The following is a 23052-nucleotide window of genomic DNA, read 5'->3' as shown; positions in this document are numbered from 1 at the left end:
TAGCAACATGGGGACGGAGCCTGGCAGTGTGGGGTTGGGACCTTGTCTCCGTAACTTGCTGTGATCTTGTTAGAGTCACTCAGTGTTTGTTGATCCGTCTGTTAGAGTGAGAACACCCATCTTCTGAGGTTGCTGTGAGACTGACTGTCCTGGCTGAGAGCAAGACAGAGCAAGCACGCAGTAAACACGAGCTCCTTCTTGGCCCCAACGGCGTCTCCCTGACTTCTAAGAACATCCTCATTAGCAGGGTCCTCCCTTAGTTTTCCCACGAACTGGAAAGCATCCCAAAGTAAGAAAGCGTTATGTTGATCAGCTCTTACCAACGGCACCGAAAGTCAGGTACTCGTGAGCCCTCTGAGACGCAACTGAAGGAAAAGAAGATTCTCTGCCGTGAGTCAGGCCTTCGTCACATTCCCGGGGAAACTTTGATATCGTCACAGCCTCACAGGTACCAGCAATTCCGGAGGTCTACCTAAGTACCACGGGAAAGATCATCCTAATAAACTGTAACATAGCCCAGGGAATCAGACCTTCCCATCGGGAACAGCAGGTTACCTTTTTATAGAGGCCGACAGCTTACAAAGGGTTTTCATAGGCTTTATTGGCTTCCCGCTCTCTGTGTGAAGGTCAGGCAGATGGTTTCTCCCTCTCTTTTCAATACAAAGGACACTGAGGCTCAGAGAGGTCAAGAACACAAAGTGATGGGTGGAGATGGGAGTTTAGAGTCTCCTGACCAGCTGGATCCTATTACGCTGGGTGGAACCTTATGAATTTGTCATTTTTGTAGTAGAATTGAAAAGTGCATATGGTTTTCTCTACACAGTGTCATCTTATTCAGAAACAGTGTAGCCACACAAGGTCACAAACTAGCCAAAGCACAACTAGGAAATCTAATTACGGGAGGGACTGAGAATCCCGCAGCATGGGTGGCTGGCGTTAGGTGGAGACCCATCAGAGGCTCAAACATGGAGGCCCATCTCTCTCTCTCTCGCTCTCCTTATCTGGGCAATCCTTGTATTGGCTTCGGTGCTGGCAAGCCCTCCTCACGTGGGCTGAAGGCCCCAAGTTTCCCTGGTCCTCACAGTCTGAGATGTCAGCAAATAGAGGGCTCCTCTCTCTTGTTATGTCCCATGATGTCCCGGTCTGAGTCTGCAGCCTAGCTCAGGTCACCATGTCTTTGATGGAAGTTTGGGGGATGTGTGATGAACTGCCCTATCAGTAACAAAAGGGAGGCGAGATGTTAAAGAGGAGCTCAGTTCCCAGAAGAAAGGGGGCAAAAGGGCCGCCCAAGCCAAAACAGCACATGTGCATTGCACGTAAAATACACATCGACGGAGTGTCTAACACTCGGTCCAATACGGCACTTCGACTCACCCGATACGAAGAATCAAAAGAGAGAAAAGCAGAGTCAAAAGAGAGAAAAGAGGGACAGTGACTAGAAAAGGCAGAGAAAACTTAACTGGTCAAAGACCAAGTTAAAAACAACACCAAAAAATGGCCAGTTGGATAACTACAGAATAGAATTCATTCACTTGTAAAGTGGAAATGTATTTCCTTGACATTGGTAACATTTTTATCTAAAAAATAGGAAAAACAGTCAAGTTTTATGGAGAGATTTTAAATACCAAAAGTCGGCTTTTGCTCACACAAAGTCATGCTTAGTATTTCATGTATCAAGTCCTGGGGTGTCGTTTGAAAAGTAAATAATGCTCACTTACTGGACAGCCCATCTCCATGGCCCCAAATTCCTGTCGAGCAGGAAGCAGAATTGATTTCAGGTCAGAAACAAGCAGGCTATTCGCATCTGCCCTACAGATTCTGCTGGAAGAGTAAATGGGAAAGAGCCCACCCTGCCTTCGCAACACATTTGGGGCTAAACGTAAGAAGCACCGTGTTAGCAAGGGAAGCAATCAGTTCAACCTGTGTGTTTAATATTTAATATGCTCGATTTCTTTCATTTTTTTGCAAGTAAAAACTAAAATTAGATATTCCAACAGTTTCCTCCCACACCCCAATCAGCTACTGGGCATCACACGGATGCATATGATGCCCATGTAGACGCTGACGTGGCTGCATGGCCCCAGGCAGGGCTGGCCCAAAGCTGTGGAACACATTATGCTCTTACTGTTTATTTTATTTTTTAATGTTCGTTTATTTTCGAGACAGAGAGAGAGAGAGACAGAACATGAGCAGGGGAGGGGCAGAGAGAGAAGGAGACACAGAATCCGAAGCAGGCTCTAGGCTCTGAGCTGTCAGCACAGAGCCTGACTCGGGCTCGAACTCATGAACCGCGAGATCGTGACCTAAGCCGACGTCGGACACTTACCGACTGAGCCACCCAGGCACCCCTGCTCTTACTGTTTGAAGCAGCCCACTGGTGACATAGAGAGACGCTTGGGAGAAAATTCACTTCAGGAATATTTCCTGACTTTTTTCAAACTCATAGAACTGAATTACTCAAACGACACACTGAGAAGTCATAGTATTCAAGAATGATGGTCCTATGCCTTAACGAAGACCTTAAAAAATAATTTCAGAAGTATTTTAGCAGAACATTTTAACTGAATTCACTACTTTCACCCCCAAACCTAAGTTGTTTCTTTGATCAATGAGTAATTACATAGAGCAAATTTTTCATTTAAATGCCATGACACCTGATCTTGCCACAAATACACCAGAAAAATGAAGTCTCGAGCGTGTCTTGTTTTTCATAAACCTTTCAAAGGCTTCATATAGCAGCCAATGCTCATTTTTTCTGCACCATATTATTACCCTAAAATGAAGATGAGCTCTTCATTTTAACTGTAGACTGATAAAAAATTTTGACATCTACACATTTCACAGGGAACAAGTTGAGAATTTCTGCCAGTAAGTAAAGAGAAAATTCCATTAGAAAACACAGATATCTCTACATTTTCAAACATAAATGGAGTGAAGTGTTCATTATTAGACTTGAAATTATCAAATCAATTCCTATTTCTGTTCAATAGCAAACGCATTTTAAGGAGACTGGAAGATCTAACTGCTCTGACTCTTTTTACACTGACTCCTAAAATCTTCAAAACATCTCCAATCACTTGCCTCACCTTTCTAAAGATGGGTATAACTCATTGTTTTGTAAACAGTAGAAAATTTTTTTTTAACTTCCGAATAATGCCCTTGAGAAATGGGATAGTCACCCATTAATACCACGACTAGCATTTCAGGACACTGCAGAATAACTGTAAAGAGAATTCAAGGTGAGAAGAGAATCATGCATGACTCAGTTTGATTTCCAGTTGACTCAGCACCTCAATAGTATTCAGTATTGAGGTTTACTGATTATTTCGTTAGCATTAGGCAAGGGGAAAAAAAGACATTAGTTGGCCATGTTTTGTTTTTCCTACTAAAAGATACTGTTTTAAGATAGTAGAGTGAGGGGCACCTGGCTGGCTCAGTCTGTTAAGCGGCTGACTTCGACTCAGGCCATGATCTCGAGGCTCGTTGAGTTCGAGCCCCGCGTCGGCTCTCTGATGTCAGTGCAGAGTCTGCTTCGGGTCCTCTGTCCCCCTCTCTCTCTGCCCCTCCCCATCCTCAACAATGAAGAAACATTGAAAAAAATAAAATAAAATAGTGTAGTGAGCACCAAAGATTTTAAAATACATTTGCAAAAGCTATTTTCTTCTTTCAACTACTATGTTTAATTTCAAGAAAAATTTATAACTCGGCAACGGCAATAATAGTGTTTGCTGTGTAAAAAAGAGCAAATGGAGAGTACATCTGACAGATTAAGTTCTATTTCAGGGCTTAGTTACAAGTAAAGGAAGAGGGGAAGGAGAGAGCGGTGAAATTACAGAAGGATCATGTGTTCCAAGAGAAATCCATCATCCAACTCTTGCTACAGATCTCAGTTGATAGCATCAAAAGATAAAAGTCTCATTTGCCAATCACATCTCCTAAATAGGAAAACATTTTAAGTGCCAGGCAGAACCCGGGTTATAAATGTTCAGATGTGCTCCAGATTATGTCCTCAGGAAGTCTAAGTTACGTGTTCTTCTAAGAGAAATCTTAAAAGGCATAATTATTGAAATGATATTACCCTGAGCTTTTCCAGACTGTTCCTGTAGACACAAGATTTTCCTGTGGTTTAGGTTCTCGCCCTCGACTGGCCACTCAGTGCCGGCCCTATAGTTTCCTGTTCCTGACATCCAAGTCACCTTAATTATACAATGGCTTTCATTTGCTTTTCATGTCAAATTCAAATTTGAATAGGCTTCTAGTATTTGCCTACCTCTAAACAAATAAGAGAGACCTGTGTGGTGAGAGGTCTGTTAATCATATTAGGTGAAGCACATGCAACTAGAAACAAAAAGAGGGAAGCAGAACATTATTTTGATCTTCAAGTATCCAAAGGATTGCCAAGTGAAAGTGACATGATACTGATCTTGTTAACTTCAGATGGCTTAACTAGGACCAAGCAGGTTTCAGCCCAGGAAGGAGCAGACTTCCACAGTCATGGTTGTCCAACACTAGAATGAGCTGTCTGGTAGAGAATTAAGTAAAGGCGGTTATTTCCCTGGTAGAAGAATAATACAGGGATATCGTAAGTGGGAAATTTATTAATCTGATCACAGCCAGGGAATCTTGCCACTCCAAGAGAATCTGACTTCCTCCAGACTTTTTTTCAGTCCCTCGCACCATATATCTGCCACCTAAGTCCACCCTCCAGTCTATCCTATCTGATAACCTGGCTTAGATTGGACTTTTTGCTCCTGTTTGTTAATCACCGAACTCTCTCTGTTTCAGCCCGCAGTAACCTCCACGCTACATGATCATAACCAAACTATTTAACTGCTCAGGTCTTCAATTTCCTTTCTACCTCAAGGGGTGGGTTGCGAGGAATAATTATATCATTTATGTGAGGCATTTAGCACAACCCGTGGCACACAGTAATTACTAAATAATGCTTGCTATTATTAGCTATTATTATTGTGCCCCCACTCCCAGCTCACTGTCTCCAGGAGGCATGCACGCACTAATCAGACCCAGGTTTGGTTGACTCACTGGGGCAAATTTTCTCACTCTTTGGCATGCGGTTATTTCCAGCTGTTTCTGATTTGCTTAGAGACATTTGGAAAGAGCAGTAGAATTGCCAGGGACCCCCACATGAGAATCCTACCTGTAAAAAGCAAAAGTCTATGGATCTTGGTGTCACTCAGTCCAGAAGTCTTTAGAAGTACAAAATGCCCCCTTGAAGCAGAAGGAACATCAGGCTTTCAGTGGCTTATAATTGGACATGCTTATAACTGAAAGTCAAATCAGAAAGTAGCATAAACAGCGGGAGAGACTTCCCTTAAAAACAAAAGGAACCACAAACCCAAATTCAACAAAATAACACGCCGGTACTCCTCCAAAGTGCCAGGGACAAGGAAACTGAGACATGGCAACAGGTTAAGAAGACCAATGAATGGGGACACTAAATGCAACACGGAGCCCTGGATTGACCCTGGAGCAGAAAACAGGCATTACTTGAAAAATTGGTGCAATTCTAACATGGCCTGTAATTTCGCTAATGGTATTGTATCCTCATTTGTTTCCTGAGTCCGGTCATTGTCCTGTGGTTGTGTAAAGTGTTAACACAGAGGATGCTAGAGAAGCCGGGTAAAGAGCATTAGGAAACTCTTTGGACTGTTTCTAGAAATTTGCTGTAAGTCCAAAATTATTTTAAAATAAAAAGTATAAAACATGTAAACTGTAAACATTTTTTAAGGAAGCACATTTTATTTTATTTTTTAAATGTTTGTTTATGTTGACAGCAGAGAGAGAGGGAGAGGGAATCCTGAGCAGGCTTCACACTGTCAGCACAGAGCCTGGTGTGGGGCTCGATCTCACGCACCATGATGTCATGACCTGAGCTGAAATCAAGAGTTAGACACTTAACTGACTGAGCCACCCAGGGGTCCCTAAAGGAGGGACATTTTAAAGGGAGATATTATAAGTACTAATACTCTTATCCTCCCGTTAAGCACATCCCTGAAATAAAGAGGTATAAAACTTGTAAAATCAATTGCTATGGACAGAATTGTGTTCCTCCAAAACTCTCCTGTTGAAGTCCTAATCCCCAATGTGGCTGTACTTGAAGGTGGGGCCTTTAGAAGGTAATTAAGGCTAATGAGGTCATAAGGGTGGAGGTCAGCAGGATCCTATCCTGCTGAGAAGACCACCAGAGAACTCTCTCTGTCTCTCTCTCTCTCTCTCTCTCTCTCTCTGTCTCTCTCTGCCATGTGCAGACACAGTGCGAAGGCTGCAAGCCAGGAAGCAGGATCTCACCAGACCCTACCCGCCCGGACCTTGACCCTGGACTCCCGGTCTCCAGAACTATGAGAACATACATTTCTGCTATTTAAGCTGTCTGATCTGTAGGGCGGCCTGAGCTGGCTAGTACATCAATGTATTTTCTATTCCGGCCATTACAAACTGCCACAAACTTGAGGGCTTGACATAGTACAAATGTATAATCTTACATTCCCAGAGGTCAGAAGTGTGATTCGAGTCTCACGGGGCCAAAATCAATGGTCAGCAGGGCTGTATTTCTCTTGGGTGCTCCTTCCCAGCTTCTAAAGACACCCTGCTTCCTTGGTTCCTGCCCCCTTCCTCCATGTTCAAAGCCAGCAACAATGCATCTCTGTGACCTTGCTTCGAATTGTCTGTCACATCTCTCCCGGACCACCACCAGAAAGGTCCTGCCCTTTTAAGGATTTGTGTGACTCGATGGGTCCACCCTGAGTGTCCAGGATAATCTCCCTATTTCGAGTTCCATACGTTTAATCACATCTGCAAAGTCCCCTTTGCCTTTTGGCAACACACCCCCAGGTTCCAGGGGTCAGAGAACAGGCCATCTTTGGGTACCATTACCTGCCTACCACAATCAATCTCTGTCATTATAAGAAAACTGAGAAGGATTCATATTCACAACACAGTTAGGAAAATATAAAAACATTTGGACCAAATCAAGACGGTTACCGGGCCCCGGTACACAACTTCCCTGACTCACGAGCACAGAACAGCATGGCCAGGAATGCCACATATACACATTCTGGCCTGGCAAACGAGGAGGGAGAAAGGAAGAACAGGAAACACAAAACTCGTTCATTCATGTTCACGTGATGTTCTCTCAGGTGCCTTGTGGAGAAACTTTCTCTGCAGCCCTAGGTCAGAGATGACAACGAGGGGAGAAATACGCACTTACCAATCGGTTTACAAGTCAGCTTAAACCCACCTTTCTCGTCAAACTGATGGACTCGGGCCAAAATGAAAGGCAGACCAGATACATGGGACAACACAAATGTATAAAAATCCATCATTTCCCAGGAATAAGCCAATTAGAAAATATCATGGAAGAAAAATGGCATTCACCAAAGTTACTCAAATCATGAAATAACTAATAAAGTATAAAGAAAGGCATAGAGGGGCACCTGGGTGGCTCAGTCAGTTAAGCATCTGACCTCGGTTCAGGTCGTGATCTTGTGGTTTGTGAGTTTGAGCCCCGCATCTGGCTCTTGTTGTCAGTGTGGAGCCTGCTTTGGATCCTCAGTCCCCCCTCTTTCTCTGCCCCTCCTCCACTCACTCTCTTTCTCTCAAAAATAAATAAACATTGAAAAAAGCAAAATTACAGAAATTTTAAAGTTATACCAAGGGACAGGGAAGCCTCCCTCCTTACATGGGGGATATATGTCATGCTTGAATAGAAACGTTCTGGTTCGGGGCGCCCAGGTGGCTCAGTCGGTTGAGCATCTGACGTGAGTTCAGGTCATGACCTCACGGTTTGTGGGTTCGAGCCCCGTGTCGGGCTCTGGGCTGACAGCTCGGAGCCTGGAGCCTGTTTCAGATTCTGTCTCCCTGTCTCTCTCTCTGCCCCTCCCTCACTAGTACTCTGTCTCTCTCAAAAATGAATAGACATTAAAAAAAACAAAAACAAAGAAATGTTCTGGTTTCCAGCCTTGAGGAAGAAGGTCAGAACCACAACAAGCTATACAAAGGAAGAAATGCAGTTTCATACCTTGGGCTGGTCAGTGGCAAGTTTTCGATCCTATTAGTGTCTATTTATGCTAAATCAAGTACTTTGCCCAGAGCCTGCTTGATTGTTTCCTTGAACACAACCAGGGATAAAGCAGCCTGCCCCATTGCTTTTGTATGTGAAGCTTTCATGTGTGAATCTCAGCTCTCCCCACATGAACTGAAACCTCAAAAAATAAGAATAATTTTTACGTAGCCTCATGATGCCCACTCCAATTCTTATCACTTTGATTTACTGATATTGAAATTCTAAAATTCTAAATTATTTGCTAAGGAACAGCTGGTAGTGGATGGGAATTATTTTCCATTTTATAAGAACGTCTACCCTACTGTTCCATTTTTTAAGCAGCCTAAGTACTGTAGGATACATTAAAGGGTGAATAGGCTGAATTGATTTGTCTTGACTTTTTTTCATTTTTTAAAATGCTCTTCATATGGACTTTATTATCATGAAATCTGCTTCGCATTATTAAAACCAGCAGGGTAAGACATTGACAATCATAGAGGGGGTTTGTAGTTTATTTTACATTATGGCTTAAAATGCCATCTTGGCCCTTTATCTCTAACATCCTTAAAAAGATGAGAGATTTTCTAGAATATTGAAATTCTAAGTATTGTTACTATATATTTTAGGTTTCTCTTTCTCAGATAAATATGTTTAAAGTGATCATTTATAGGGGAGCCTGGGTGGCTCAGTTGGTTAAGCATCGACTCTTGGTTTCGGCCCAGGTCACGATCTCACGGCTCGTGAGTTCAAGCCCCGTATAGGGCTCTGAGCTGACAGTGGATAGTCTGCTTGGGGTTCCTGCTCTCTCTCTCTCTCTCTCTCTCTCTCTCTCAAAATAAATAAATAAACTTTACAAATAAATAAATGAAGTGATCACGTATAGGTTGGAATAGCGAATCTGTCACGTTTGGAGATTTGCAACTTCATGTGGAGGAATTTCGCATGCTTAGAGATTATAATGAAAATCATGAACTCCAGGTATTACAGAATTAAAGGTGTTCAAACATTATAGACAAAATATGCAAGAAGTAATTTTTATTACTTCTTGGTAACTGGGAACTCTCCCAAATCTGCTTCATCATCTACCTGTTCTGGAAAAACAAAATTATTATAAAGAGATTAAAGGCACTACAAAGGCTTTTACCTGGCATGACCTCCTTAGCTCTTTCCTTATGCCTCCAGCTGGGCAGCTATAATCCTGTGGTCAAGTGGTGGCATACTTGCCTCAAATATTTTTGTCATTTTCATGATTTACAAAACCTGCCCCACTCTTCATCCGGTGGGGAGCAAGACACCACGGGGTACGCATGACGGAGGCAAGGAAATCCCACAAGCATTTCTAACACTGAAACCGGAAGGAGAGGTGCAATCCTAGAGAACATGAGTAGCTGGGAGAGTCCAGGATAGCATGGGACAAGAAGGTGAGAGGCTTACGTAAAGAGATGTGCTCTTGAAAGCAGGAATCATCCTTGGGTGAGGATAGGTGAGCTGGTCACTGTGGGATCCATTTCCCTGAGTGAACGGGAAATATTGAAACCTTTGCGCCTCTCACTTGGTGTGTAAAATATAAGAGGAATAAAACCGACGTTTCTTGCAGTCTTTCACCCCCAAGGTAGTCGAGCTGACCCTGTGGCCTCTTCTTTCATTGTAGCTCCTGTCAGCGAAGCCTTGTTCTTTTCTGTCTACAAGTGTTTTAAAGCTGTTTGGGGAGATAATCGTATCTCTATGGACTGTTATAAACTTCAGGAAAATGGCAGTGAGGTCTGACCAGTGCTGGGAAGCCTGAGATCTGAGACAGAGGGAGATCAGAGTCTGTATAACCCAGTATTTCTGGAGAGCAATATGTAGACGGTGAGAATGGTCCTTGCGGACGGCTGGGGCGTTCTGTCTCACAAGACCCCTGTTTCTTGTCCCTCGCTCATGCCCGGCCTGAGTTGTCCGAGCAGATCCAGCTCTCCTGGGCGTGGGACAGTGGAAGAAACCACCTTCACTAGACCTTTCTTCTGCTGCCTTCTCTGGGGACTTTCCGTGTAAGTTAGAGTGCGGAAGGAGGATGGAAATCGAGTTTCAGAGTGAATTCAATGGAAGTGTCTGTTGTGAGCGTCTGTTCCAACAGTGTTTTCGGGGGGATCTGAATCAAGCAACGTGGGCTTAAGGCAGAAGGACTTGACCCTTCTCACAGAGCACAGTACACTCGATGCCCAAGGAGGCGAGCGCATCGGCTTCAAGCAGCTGGGTTGACCCAGCCACAGTCAAGAAGGTAGAAATGGCCAAGGCGCCCACGCCATAATCCAATTCTGAAAGAAAATAAATCGCTACCATTTGAGGTAGAGGGTGAGAAAATGTGGTCTTAGAATCCGGAGTTCCACTCACAGATACCAGTGAGAAGAGTGTATAAGAAACCAAGAACTCTGCTGGAGGCCAACGCTTGCTTAGAGAGTAAGGAGAGCCAATGCCATTAAGTAGTTTCCAATCCTACGTAGATCAAAACAACCACAGCAACGAGTGTATTGGCTACAATACAGAATTCTGCATTTCTTTTTTTTTTTTTTTAATGTTTTATTTTATTTTGAGAGAGAGAGAGATGGCGGGCACAGGAGTGGCAGAGAATCCCAAGCAGGCTCCGCAGCTGTCAGCACAGAGCCTGACATGGGGCTCGAACTCACAAACCGTGAGATCATGACCTGAGCCGAAACCAAGAGTCAGACGCTTAACCGACTAGGCCACCCAGGCTCCCCCAGAATTCCGCATTTCTAAAGTATGATCAGAGCTACATGAGCTAAATAAGCAGAAAGAGCCAAGGTCATAGAAGACAAAAAATATAAGCCTGAATAAATATATTATAGACACGGGGTACCTAAATGTTATATCTCAATCCTGCGTGCTCTGACCTGTTGCCTCTACTTTGGTTTTCAGTGAGTGGGGAGGAAGAGCAAAGTGCAACATGACTGAAGTGTGCAATTTCACCCAAGGGATTCAGTCTTCCTTGTGTTTTTCTCCCCTCATCCAGGCCCCTTCCAGTGGGCTCCTCCCCCCTGCCCCTGCTTTCCAGGCCCCACCAGAGAAGTAACTGGTTAGCACATGCATCATCAAATGATGCTTCCGTGTAAAATAAAGAGTCACACAAGGAACCTGAGAGGTCTTTCCCCCAGATATATAATCTAAATAATTCTTTTTCCCCCCCTTAATATAGATGGTGTTGTTTTTAGTCTGTTGTTTGTTTTTGGAATTACGGAACAAAAAAAACTTTCCCTTACCTGAGGCTCAAGTCCTCAAATCAACTACCCTGCAAAGATTTAGGAAGTTAATTATAGAAATAACATTTCTTTGTCTTGAACTATTGTGCAGCTATTGGTGTAAAACCGGATAGCAACTGCTTGCTTTACCCTGAGGCATTAAACTGCAATGGTTGGGAGGGAGGAAGGGGGGAGGAGGGAGGGAAGGGGAGAGGGTGGAAGGAGGGAGGGGAAAGGGAGGGAGGGAGGGAGAACAGGTGGAGGGAGGGAAGGAGAGAGGAAGGAAGGAGGGAGGGAGAGAGGGAGGAAGGAGGGAGGGAGGGAAGAAGGAAAGGAGAGAGGGTGGAAGGAGGGAGGAAGGATGGATGGAGGGAGGGAGGGAGAGCGGGAGAAAGGATGGAGGGAGGGAGAGGGGAAGGGGGGAGGGCACCCAGGGAGGAACGGAGTAGGAGAGGCATTGAGGAAGGGGAGAGGGGGAGCCAGCCAGGAGTGTGAAAGGAGAAGCCTATGTCTCCTCAGATCTTTGTCACCTTGTCGACACTGCCTCCTGAACTTGTTCCTTAAGAAAGTACTCAGTTTCCAGAAGAGCTCTTCGTTCCCTAAACCCAGACGGTGAGCCTGCAGGCGGTAGCCTGAGAATCAGCCCAGGCCTCCTCAAGATCCCACCTGCCCCATTGCGCTCTTCCGGTCCTCGCATCAAACTCCCGGACGCTTCAGCCAACAGTAAAACGCAATTATAAGGAGGAAACCTTGATCTCCCCCAAATATGACTCACGGCAAACACTTCTGCCCTTAATGCTTACAGCCCTGACAGCATACTTTTTAAAACCCTCTTAATGATACTCTTTTACTTATTATTCTCAGGATAGAAAAAAAAAATCCACCACGATCGAGCCTCCGCTCACCTTGCTTCTTTATTTTTCCTTTTGGTTCTACCAGAATCTCGTGGCTTTTTCTCACATCGGCCCGTTACACCCGGGCACCATGGGCTACCCTGTCCAAGGTCGACCTACTGATAGCCTACTCTGGGGAAGAAAGAGCTTTTTCCACCCACAAAAATGAAATCTGTCCAGATTTAATCACTCGGTTAAGAATAATGCAGTGGACGACAATACTTTTTTTTTAATTCTCACTAGGGACCAAAGGATGTTTAATTAGGCATTTAAAAGCGACTGTTAACTTATACAGACCTCATCACAAATGGTTTTTCAACCAGCTCAGTGATCTGAAACACCAATTAGTTTCAATTCACACTTATTATCTGTCCCTCGATAAAGCATTTACTTCAGAATGTAAATTTCTTCATATTCAAGAAGGTGTTGATGTTTTACGAGGCTAAGAAGAATATATATTTTTCGTCCTTCTTAAAAGGTGTCCTGCAAGATATCTTCCTCTGCATTTTCTTTTTTAATTATACACACATGTGGAACTGCTTCCTTGAAAACGCCCCTTGTGGAGACTGATGTTCTGGCTCGGAATCCTATTTATTCCCTTGAAGCCTTTGTGGAGGGCCTGTGATTTCTCTCCCAGGACCCTCAGCAGCTGCATTGGTCACGGACCTACGGGACTCCGAGGCCAGGCTCCCTTGACCACTACATAATGTATGGCCTGTCTGAATACCCTTGTCTCAAATGGATTGGACAGCTCACTGCTCACTCACAAGTCCAGCTTTTGGGGACACCTGGGTGGCTCAGTAGGCTGAGCGTTCAACTTCAGCTCAGGTTATGTATGATCTCTCGGTTTGTGAGTTTGAGCCCCACGTCGGGCTCTGTGCTGACATCTCAGAGCCTGGAGCCTGCTTCGGATTCTGTGTCTTTCTCTCTGCCCCTCCCCTAATCATTCTCTTTCTCTCTCTCTCTCTCTCTCTCTCTCTTTCTCAAAAATAAATATTAGAAAAAGAAAGAAAGAAAAATTTTAACAACAACAAAAAATCCAACTTTCAGGCAACAGGATGCACGTAAGGAAGTTTATTAGTCAGGTTTTTCCAGAGATAGATAGATGATAGATAGATTTTTGGGGAACTGGCCCACATTAGTGTAGGACCTGGCCAGTCCAAAATCCGTACATGGGGTCATCAGGCCAGAATTGCAGGGGAGAGTTAATGTTGCAGCCTTGAATCCAGATTCTGTAGGGCAGCAGTCTGGACATTGAGGTAGTCATCTATGTTACAGTCTTGAGAAGAAGTCTTTTCTTCTTTCGGAAACCTCTGTCTTTGCTCTTTTATTTTATTTATTTATTTTTAGTTTATTTATTTTGAGAGAGAGAGAGAGAGAGAGAGAGAGAGAATCGCAAGCAGGCTCTGAACTGTCAGCACAAAGCCCAACACAAGGCTCGAACTCATAAACCCATGAGATCATGACCTAAGCCAAAATCAGGAATTGGACACTTAACCAACTAAGCCGTGTCCCTCAGTCTTTGCTCTTAAGGTCTTCAGCTAGAACTAATGAGGCCCACCCACACCACAGTAGGTAATCTTCTTTCTCCAAAGTCTCATTTACAAATCTATCACATCTAAAAAATACCTTCATGGCAACATCATGGCTGGTGTTTGACCAAACAACGGGTCACTGTAGCCTAGCCAAGGTGATACATAAAATTGACCATCATGGGAGGAGACCACACACTAGACTTGAATGACAGCTGTGTCACTTAAATGATTTCAAGACCTTCCTTGGGCTTCAGTTTCCTCATCTGTAACACCCTTCAATGGCAGTAAATAAACAAAGGAGAATAATTATGCCATACGCTTGTCTCAAGGATGAGAAGCATTTGGTTTCTCTTACTGCTTTCTACTTACTGATTCTCTCTTACTGATTTGCTATCAATCGTGTACTACAGGGACATAAGTCAGTCTTCAAGCCATCCAAATTTAAATTCAGACAGTCATCAAACTTATCACATTTGTTGTATTCAAACAAACACTGTCTGGAGGTAGGGTTCAGGTAGATTCCAGTTGATTGTGATTTGGGGGAGCCTCGGTCTTGAGGGTCTGTATGGGTATATGCTCAACACACAGAGTTAACTTGAACCCTTCAAAAATCTGACCAGATCGCCTTGTGCCAGGAAGATAATTTATTGATGTTCAATGGAAGTATGACTATATAGTGTGAAGAATACTATAGTAGAAGTTATGTGCCCTAATTGTGTGACACTGAATCAGTCACTTGACCTGTCTTCACCTCAATTTCCTGTCTAGAAGATAGGAGATTTGGACAAAATGACTTCAACATGCCTTCCCATTTCCAACTGGAATATATTAGGACTCATGTTTTCTTCCTGAATGGTTTATATTCATTAAGGAGTATTTGATGTTGGTTAATTGAAATGTGTTATGCTTTTAAATGGATTAGGCATAAAGGTAATCTGAAACTGCAAATCTAAAAGAGTCTGTTTTCCTGGGCTTGAGGTCACGCAGCGTAATAACTGTTTATATTAACTGTGGCAATGAGTGAACTCAGCTAACGGTTCCATTTTTATATTGTCTCCTCAAACTTTTTTTTTTTTTCAACGTTTATTTTTGGGACAGAGAGAGACAGAGCATGAACGGGGGAGGGTCAGAGAGAGAGAGGGAGACACAGAATCGGAAACAGGCTCCAGGCTCTGAGCCATCAGCCCAGAGCCTGATGCAGGGCTCGAACTCATGGACCGCGAGATCGTGACCTGGCTGAAGTCGGACGCCTAAACGACTGCGCCACCCAGGCGCCCCATACTTTTTACTCTCAAAAGATCTTATGGCTAAATCTTCCTTTAGCCAAGTTGGTTTCAGCAATTTTTCTTTGACAGTATCTAAGCTGATACTTATTAGACCTGGCCTTTCTCTAATTTAATACTCCACAGTGGAATACTCTACTTCTAGGGATTAATGGTCCATATTATTACACCTTTTTGATCAGTTTAGATTCTTCTCCCTATCTTTAACTGTTCGGTCTTTGCTTCTAAACTGCAAGGTGCATTAGAGGATAACATTGGAAACAGGACTCGTTTCAGAAACAGCATCCAATGGTAAAGCCATATTTTGTAAAAAGAACAAATGATTGTTAAGTGAATAAAGAAGTCGGTGAACGAAGACTAACGAGGGACTCGTCCAATGACTGCTAATCTTCTCAGTCTTTGTCGTGTGTCCCCTAGTGTCTACCACGGGGCATACACAATATGCCAAAAAGAGGCTTGAAAGATGAGAGAAAACATATCCACGAAAAGAAGGAAAAAATATCTGAGTGTTGGCTATAAAGCCATATACCCAGCACTGTCTTCACATTTTTCTCACCCCGTCTACCATTCATTCGACAAATATTGCTTGAGCACCCACTGTGTGTCCGGCACTCTGTTACCACTGAGAACATGAGCAAAATAGGAAGGATCCCGGTGCTCCCAGAACTTATACTGCCTCACCTCGCTACTAAAAACAGGCAAATAAAGATGATGCCTTTATTACAAACTAAGATCTCAGGAAGGTGTTGGTTTTGGTTTTGGTTTGTTTGTTTAAGCAGAGTTGTTTTTTTTTTTGGTGTTGGGTGTTCGGTTACATTGGCGTGGACACCCACTTCAGTCATCAGATCACCTTTCTCTCCTTTGAAATAAAGAATGTGAACCACGGGACTCATGTAAGATACTTGGGCTCTCACCTACACATGGCCGAGACTGTCAGGGGGAAGGAGTCTTTCTGGGCTTTGTTATTAGTAATGACCTCAGAAGACTCACCGTGGACCCATGAGCAACTCAAGGAAACAGGTGTCCTTTTAGGCCCCCGGCAATGCCAGTTGGGGATCAACCCGGGTAGGTGGCAGCTTCAACCCGCATACAAGTTTGTATGGTATCCCTGCGGGTTTGTAGCCTTGGAGGGTTGGGACGTTGTATCCTTTGAATTTGGCAGGTAGACATATTCACTCACAGACTGCTCCTTGGATACTGCTTTTGGGCCTCTGTCAAGTATATTGGCACCAAAAATAATTTCAAGAACAAAATAATTGATTCAAAGCCTTCATAAATACGGAGTCAAAAAGAGATAAAATGCCAACTAGTCGATTGAAACAGGTATCGAGCGCATGAATAAAAGATTTTGTAGGAAATGTGGTTGGAATTACTGGCTAGCATCAGGCTTGGGGTTTTCAATGGTTTAAAATTATTTACGCTGCTTAGCAATCATTGATGGAGCCCTTGCTACTTGCCAACACGGTACAAGACCCCGGGACGCAAAGATGGGACAGATACAGCCCCTACTTCACAGCAGGGCCTCAAACACCAGTCAAATTTGGTTTAGTGCACAGAAATTAACCACGTAAGCATTTGATTCAGCTGTATGCCAAAAAAACATCGGTTTGACAATTATGACTACGTCCCTTTTCAACGTTTCTCCTTCTGAACATGTAACTACGTTTATGATGAACGGTCATTAAAATGCTCGGCACACGATCTTCATACTCTATTACGAATGCTGTTTCCCTATGTGAAAATTGGCAAACTCATCATTGTTGTTAATCAGAACATTAAACTAACCACATCTTCCCAAGCAGTGTTAATAACAAAAAGATACTAAACTTGGAGGAGAGACTTATCGTAAATGTTATATTCCATTAGAAGCTTTTCAGCCGAGAGGATTTCCAAGCATATAGTTTGCAGGCTTTTCTGCTATCCTCTCCTCAGTCCGGAAATGAGGACTGTTGTCCAAATGATTATTTTATGCACAGGAATCCTGCACCATCACCCAGCCTAGCATATAAATGCAGATCATTTCCTTCTGTCACGCCTGAAACCCTCTTCTCCTGATTACATCAGTCAGACGAGATGCCTGCCGATCGTCATCTCAAAGATGGTTCCAGAAAAATGATTTTGAAGACTCTTGATAAACCTCCTCAAAATTCCACTTACAGTCCAGATAGAAGGTACCTCCATTTTGCAGTTTGGAAATTCACTGAAACTCTTCACCCCCACCCTAGTCCCTCTTTCCCATTTCTATTCACAATCTGGCTGAGCCATAAGTAAGATTTAAAGCTGCGCGGGTCTTACCTACCAGAGGGAAATCCTGTGTTAAGCTGAGCTTAAATTTCATTTGCTATCATTCAAATATATTTTTTCTTAGTCTATTTTCTTATTCAGTTTTCCTGCCAACTCTTCTCCCTCCACAAATAGCAATGGAAATAGCTTTCCTGATATTCAGGCACATTCCAAGTTACATAAAGATTAATACTAACGCATCTGCACAATTAATTCAAATGTCCCCAGCTCCTTTCTTGTCACTAGCAAGACAGAATAGAACAAGTGAAAAAAACAGATTGCTAATCACTGAAAGGATAATAACTCAACAGGTAGCAAATTACGATACTGTAGACAGTATCATTTATGCATTTATTTAGAACATTTGTTTAATTTGTTTCAAAAAAAAGGTTTCAGGTGGCTTCAGCAATTTCTAAAGTATATTCAATTTTTTGAGAGGAATCTGTAACTGATAACCTATATAAGTGTTGGGTAGAAAAACTGGACAGATTACACCCAAAGCCCATACACAGAGCAAATGCACGTCTCACACGGTAGAAATGATACCCTGGCTGGTCAGGAGTCAATGGACTCTGGAAACAGTTTCAGTTCCTTCAGACTTCCGTACTTACTTGCAATTGTGGAGTTTTCTTGACAGCTGAGATTTCTTAAGGCTCCAAAACAGTTAGCGTCACATAACAGGGAGCCAGTGCGTTGCTGACCAAGAAATGTAGCTGCCCAGGTGATGCTCACCTCCCCCTACACCAGAAGCTCTAGAATCACAGAAAAAGATTTCCTTCTCCCTTGGGGCCTATTTGGAAACAAGCATTTGATGACCTCAAAACTAGGTGCTCACTTTGGTCAAACTTCTTAGATTCGTTGTGACAGAGGCCAACGCTGTCCCTCTCATTTTATTCATCAAAAAAGAAACAAACTAAAAACCCTAAAAAAAACAAACAAACAAACAAACAAACAAAAGTGAGATGCCTTGTTTACACCAAGTCAATTTATCTGGGATGAGTGAGAAAAAGAAATAGTAAACCACTGACTTCCACCTTCCATTGTCCTTACCAATCCATACATCCAGTACTCCATCAAATACATTCACGAGGAACAGACAAGGAGGCACAATTCTTGTGAAATGCTTAGGAAACTGACACATTTCTTTCCCGCGGCAATTTCGTCTCTCTTCCTTACACATTTTACAGGCAAACGGCACAAATATTTATTTCCTCCCCATTTCCAAATCTATATGCTAAAAATTATAAAAGAGCAACATTTGCCTTAGAAGCTCCAAGTGTCGTCTTTTGACACCTATTTTTTTCTCTTTCTTGACATCCTGTCCCTCTTCAGGTTTTGAAAACTGTACCCCTCATTCAACCTCACGTCGGGATTGTATATATCACTTTCATGCAATATAAATTGATATCATTGGGCTATCTCCGCCAACTATGTTTACTTCAGGAAAAAGGCTTTATTAGCAGTTCAAGCAACTGTGTTTCCTTAGAAGCACAGCATGGTATTGTCCTAGACAGGCCTGCTGATTTCTAGAGCAGAATATGCTGAGAGTTCCTTCTACTGTTGATAAAAAATATCCACCATGTGGAGAGTGATGGTGAGCCCTGAAGAGTCTGGACAAGGACAAAAAGGAGAAAAGTGGAAATTATCAACCATCTCCAAGCATATGGCCTGGTAGAGAGTAAGCAAAACAAATATGCAAATAGTTGGAGTAGGAAGCACAATAATCCAGGCATTGGTAGAAATATGAAATGATTCAAGAGAAGGAAATTTGTATTTATCATGCGCCTTCTAAATACTCAGCATTTTGTACCCACTTTCACAGATAATCTCACAGTACCATTTCAACGAGAGTTATCACCCTCATTTGAGAAATGGGCAAACCAAGGCTAACTCAGTCCAATTTGTTCCCCCAGATCATGTAGCAAAATAAGTAGCAAAGCCAGAGACTCAGCCATGATTTTTCTGGTTTCAAAGACTATGTCCCTTCCGCTCTACAGCGCTACCTGGAAATGAAGGAGGGGCCCTATCTGGATAAGAGAAAGAACTTCCTATAGTGAGTGGCATTTGAGGTGGGCTTGGGGGAACAGAGAGGATTTCAATAGGAGGTGCTTGAGAATCAAGAGGAAATTCCAGGCAGAGATGCGGGCGTGAATAATAGCATAGAGATGATGAGGGAACAACCATTCTGTTTCAGGTTTAGGTAATGCAGAGCAGTATAGACAGACATGATCCTAGATCCACACTGCCTGGGTCCTAAAGCCCACCAGATCACTGTGCCATAAGGCCTGAAATTGGGGTTCAGTATTAAGTGCCGCCTTGACATTTGATACAATCCGGAGGGCTTCAAACGGCCTAACCACACACTCTCTTCCCCAAGTTACTCTTGCAGATAAGGTTCCCCAGCCAAACATCACTTCTTATCACGGGAACAGACAGAACGCCTGCTTGTCCCAGGGCGGTGGGGTTCAGTTCCCTGCCAGCTCACGGAACAACTCAAACAAGCCAGCCGCGTCCCCCCACGGGAACCAGGGGGCACCCCGCCCTCTTGTTACTACAAACCCCGCCCGTCCCCTCTGTCCTAAAAACACCCGTGTGGTCCCGCAAGGCAAGCGGTGTCCTCTACCCTGGAGCCGTGAGAAGCACTGACAAATAAACTGCTGTGTGTCCATCTGTCCAGCATCGCGTGGGCCATCCCCATAACTTGAGAGTAGAAATCCCTCCTTCACTGACAGAGTAGAGAGGAGAAAAAGAAAGTAACCACCTTTAGCCATGTGACTGAGGAGGCCACCCCACCTCACTGTGCTTCTGTTTCCTCACTGTAAACGCGCCGATGACAGTATTACCTGCTTCCTAAGGCTGTTTCTGCGTCTGGCCCAGAGTGAGCGCCAGGGAAGTTTGGCAGTGCTTAATCCAGGACTTCTTATGTGTCAGTCTCTGCCTCAACGTGTCACATGTTTTAACGGATTTCATCCTCACCATAAACCTCCGCAGCAGATCCGGCTATTATCAGTCTGTTTTACCATCATTGAGGAAACTGAAGCCAGGAGTGGGGATCACCCAGCTGCGAAGCGGTCAAGCCATAGCAGAGATTCAGGCAGCGGGGTTCCAGAGCCCTCCCCTGTGTCAGGGGAGGGCTGACAGGTCCCCAGGTGCACCCCCCTGATATTGGAGACAAGGGCAACCTACATGCTCCTTGCCACGGCACTCAACAGCTTGGACTGTAATTCTCGGTTAATTTGCTGCCACCATCCATAGAAAGCAGGCTCCCTGAAGGGCGGGACAGTGTTTGTTGTCCCTTAGGGGATCTCCAAGTGTTCCTAAAACAGCGCTCAGTGCACAGGAGGTGTCTGGTCAGAGGATAGTCACATCCCTGCTCTGCCTCCTCCAGCACTCCCTTTGGGAAACTAGCCCCAGGGGTGCCTGGCGGGCTCAGGTGGTTAAGCAGTTAAGTGTCCGACTTCAGCTCAGGTCATGATCTCATGGCTCGTGAGTTCGAGCCCTGCATTCGGGCTCTGTGCTGACAGCTCGGAACCTGGAGCCTGCTTCGGATTCTGTGCCTCCCTCTCTCTCTGCTCCTCCCCCACTCATGCTGTCTCTCTCTCCCTTTCAAAAACAAACATTAAAGAAAAAAAAAGACAATAGTCCTGGTTGTGAGGGTTCTGGTCTTCTTCTCCTTCTCATTTGGGCCCGGTTGGCCTGTCCCTGAGATGGAGAATTTCTCTAAAGCTCTGTCCTAGGTCCTCCTTAACTCCGTCCCTCTGTGCATCCTTCTTCAGCAGGCTCAGAGCCACACTTTAGAGACTCCCTTCGGTCTGCGGTTGACCTGAAAGTCTGTATCTTTGACTCCCCTATCTTCCTCAAACCTTACACCCAGGTGTCTGATGTTCATCCCCCATCAACTGCCTGATCCTACAAATTCAACATGTTTAAAATTAACTCCTCAGCCGCACCCCCCACCCCCCGCCATCATGGTCTCCTCCCGTGGTCCCTGTATTTGTAAATGTGGCGTCTTTTTTCAAGCACGCAGGCTTGAAATGCAGGGGGTCCGTGAGCAGCACGCTCCCAGAGGTGTGCTGCTCGCAAAGTTTTCTCGCCGGAGCTCTCCTGTTCTGACCTCTGCCACAACACCACGTGGATCCTCATGGCCACCGGCTTCCTTTGGCTTATGGTTGGCGCTAACTGGTTTCCCTGCTCCAGGTTTTCTCTGCTGCTTTCCACCTCCACACTGCCTCCTGATTATTAATAAGCCAAAATCTTAGCTCTGAACATTTATGGAGGAGTTTGGGGGCCCGATGAGACTTTCAGTGGGTTTGAAAAAGGAGAAGAGATAAAGACAAAATGCAGAGGTGACTTTTCCGAAAAGGAAACGTGTCATCATGAAAGAAATCGCAGAAAGCGAAGGAGCATTTCCATTTTGTTTTGTTCATGAAAACATAGATTTGAGGTCAACCTTCATTTACAGATGATGTCATCATAAACAGATAAAAGAAGCAGCAGCTAGAAAGAGGGAGCAAAGATGTAAAGTGAGGGCAGACCACGGGATGAGATCGCAGGCACTGGCGACCCGCTTGCCTCTGGAAAGAAACGCCATGCCCTCTGCAAAATTTCGGGTTGAGAGGGAGGCAGGATCGCGGTGGAGGAACTCTGACGTGGACCGCACCCCGAATGGAGAACTCGAGGGAAGTGGAAACCGAACAAATTGCTAGAGACGCCGAGGAACCCGGCAAGACCCGAACACCAACATCACCCCGCTGTGATACCACTTCCAAATTTTTCAGCTCAACCTGGTGGGCTCAGTGTTATGTTCCAGGCCAGTCCTAGCAACCCCATTCAATCACCCAACATCCCTGGAATGCTCAGCATCTACCAGGTTCACGCTACCCTCTGGAATCCTCAACCAGGGCTCCTGCCAGAATTTCCATGGGAAAAGACTCGACGAAAAAGGAAAACCGTAGCAAGAATTGTTTTTGACGTAAACGAGCACTGTGCTGCTTCCCACATATTAGGGAAACAGTTGGATTACACATCAGGGTCTGGAGACTTCAAACAATGCCACCAGGAAGTTAATGGGACTGGGACAAGGAAATTGCTATGAGTCTCCACTCCATAAAATAAAGAAATAATGAAAGTGTAATTTATCACTGGAGAAACAATGGGGGCTGAGCTGATAAAATACCCAAAGAAACTACGCAAACCACGTGATCATTGCCGGAATGGACAGGTCATTCTTGTGTTGAAGGTTAATGCTATTCTCCAGAACTAAAACCAGGGGAGGAAATGTCATTTTGCAGCGCGCTTCTGACTGTAACTCAACCACTATGTGTGTATGTGTTAGGGTGTAGAGTAAAGGATAGACGTTGTCACCTTTGAAAAGACCACTTTGTGCTTTTCCACGTACATTTGTTGTGTACACATGTAGGTCGAGGGAGCTGACCAACAGAGCCTGCCCAGGAATTGGATTTTCGTTTTTGAAATTGTGTAAAATAAACTGTTGCTGTTGTTTTTTTCTAACAGATAATTAACATTTCACGGAGTCTGGATGCCTGCTGTGGAGGGCAGCTGACTCACTGAACCACAGTGGTATCTCCCCGCTCCTGGCCTCCCTTGGTGGGCAAGGCTGAAGGGTTGGCTTTCAATAAAACTGCAAAGGAGGTTGTTCCTCCAGAGCCCCGAGTCTCACTGTCCCCTCCTCTCCTCGTGAGGTGCCCTATACCCTCCCATCCTCCTCCACCCCCCAAAACCACCTCTGAGGCCATTCAT

The 23052-nt window shown here is 44.3% G+C and overlaps 2 long non-coding RNA genes across 2 annotated transcripts in view; both read right to left on the bottom strand.

Moving 5' to 3' along the window:
* The window catches only part of LOC113601117 (uncharacterized), a 93903-nt gene extending 83236 nt beyond the window's left edge, over window positions 1-10667 (bottom strand). Inside the window, exon 1 of the long non-coding RNA XR_008296502.1 lies at window positions 321-10667. This is a non-coding gene — a long non-coding RNA (uncharacterized LOC113601117). The remainder of the gene's footprint in view (window positions 1-320) is intronic.
* A 2892-nt stretch (window positions 10668-13559) lies between these two features.
* Window positions 13560-20843, bottom strand: LOC128314638 (uncharacterized). The gene is made up of 2 exons (XR_008296505.1): window positions 15009-20843; window positions 13560-14789 (listed from the first exon to the last, which is right to left on the bottom strand). It is a non-coding gene; the product is annotated as an uncharacterized LOC128314638 (long non-coding RNA).
* Between the last annotated feature and the right edge of the window lie 2209 nt (window positions 20844-23052).

This window comes from Acinonyx jubatus, chromosome A1 (assembly GCF_027475565.1).
Source record: "Acinonyx jubatus isolate Ajub_Pintada_27869175 chromosome A1, VMU_Ajub_asm_v1.0, whole genome shotgun sequence".
NCBI classification, from domain to species: Eukaryota; Metazoa; Chordata; class Mammalia; order Carnivora; family Felidae; genus Acinonyx; species Acinonyx jubatus.
The sequence above is the reverse complement of the archived record's forward strand: the minus strand, read 5'-3'. Positions and strand labels throughout refer to the sequence as shown.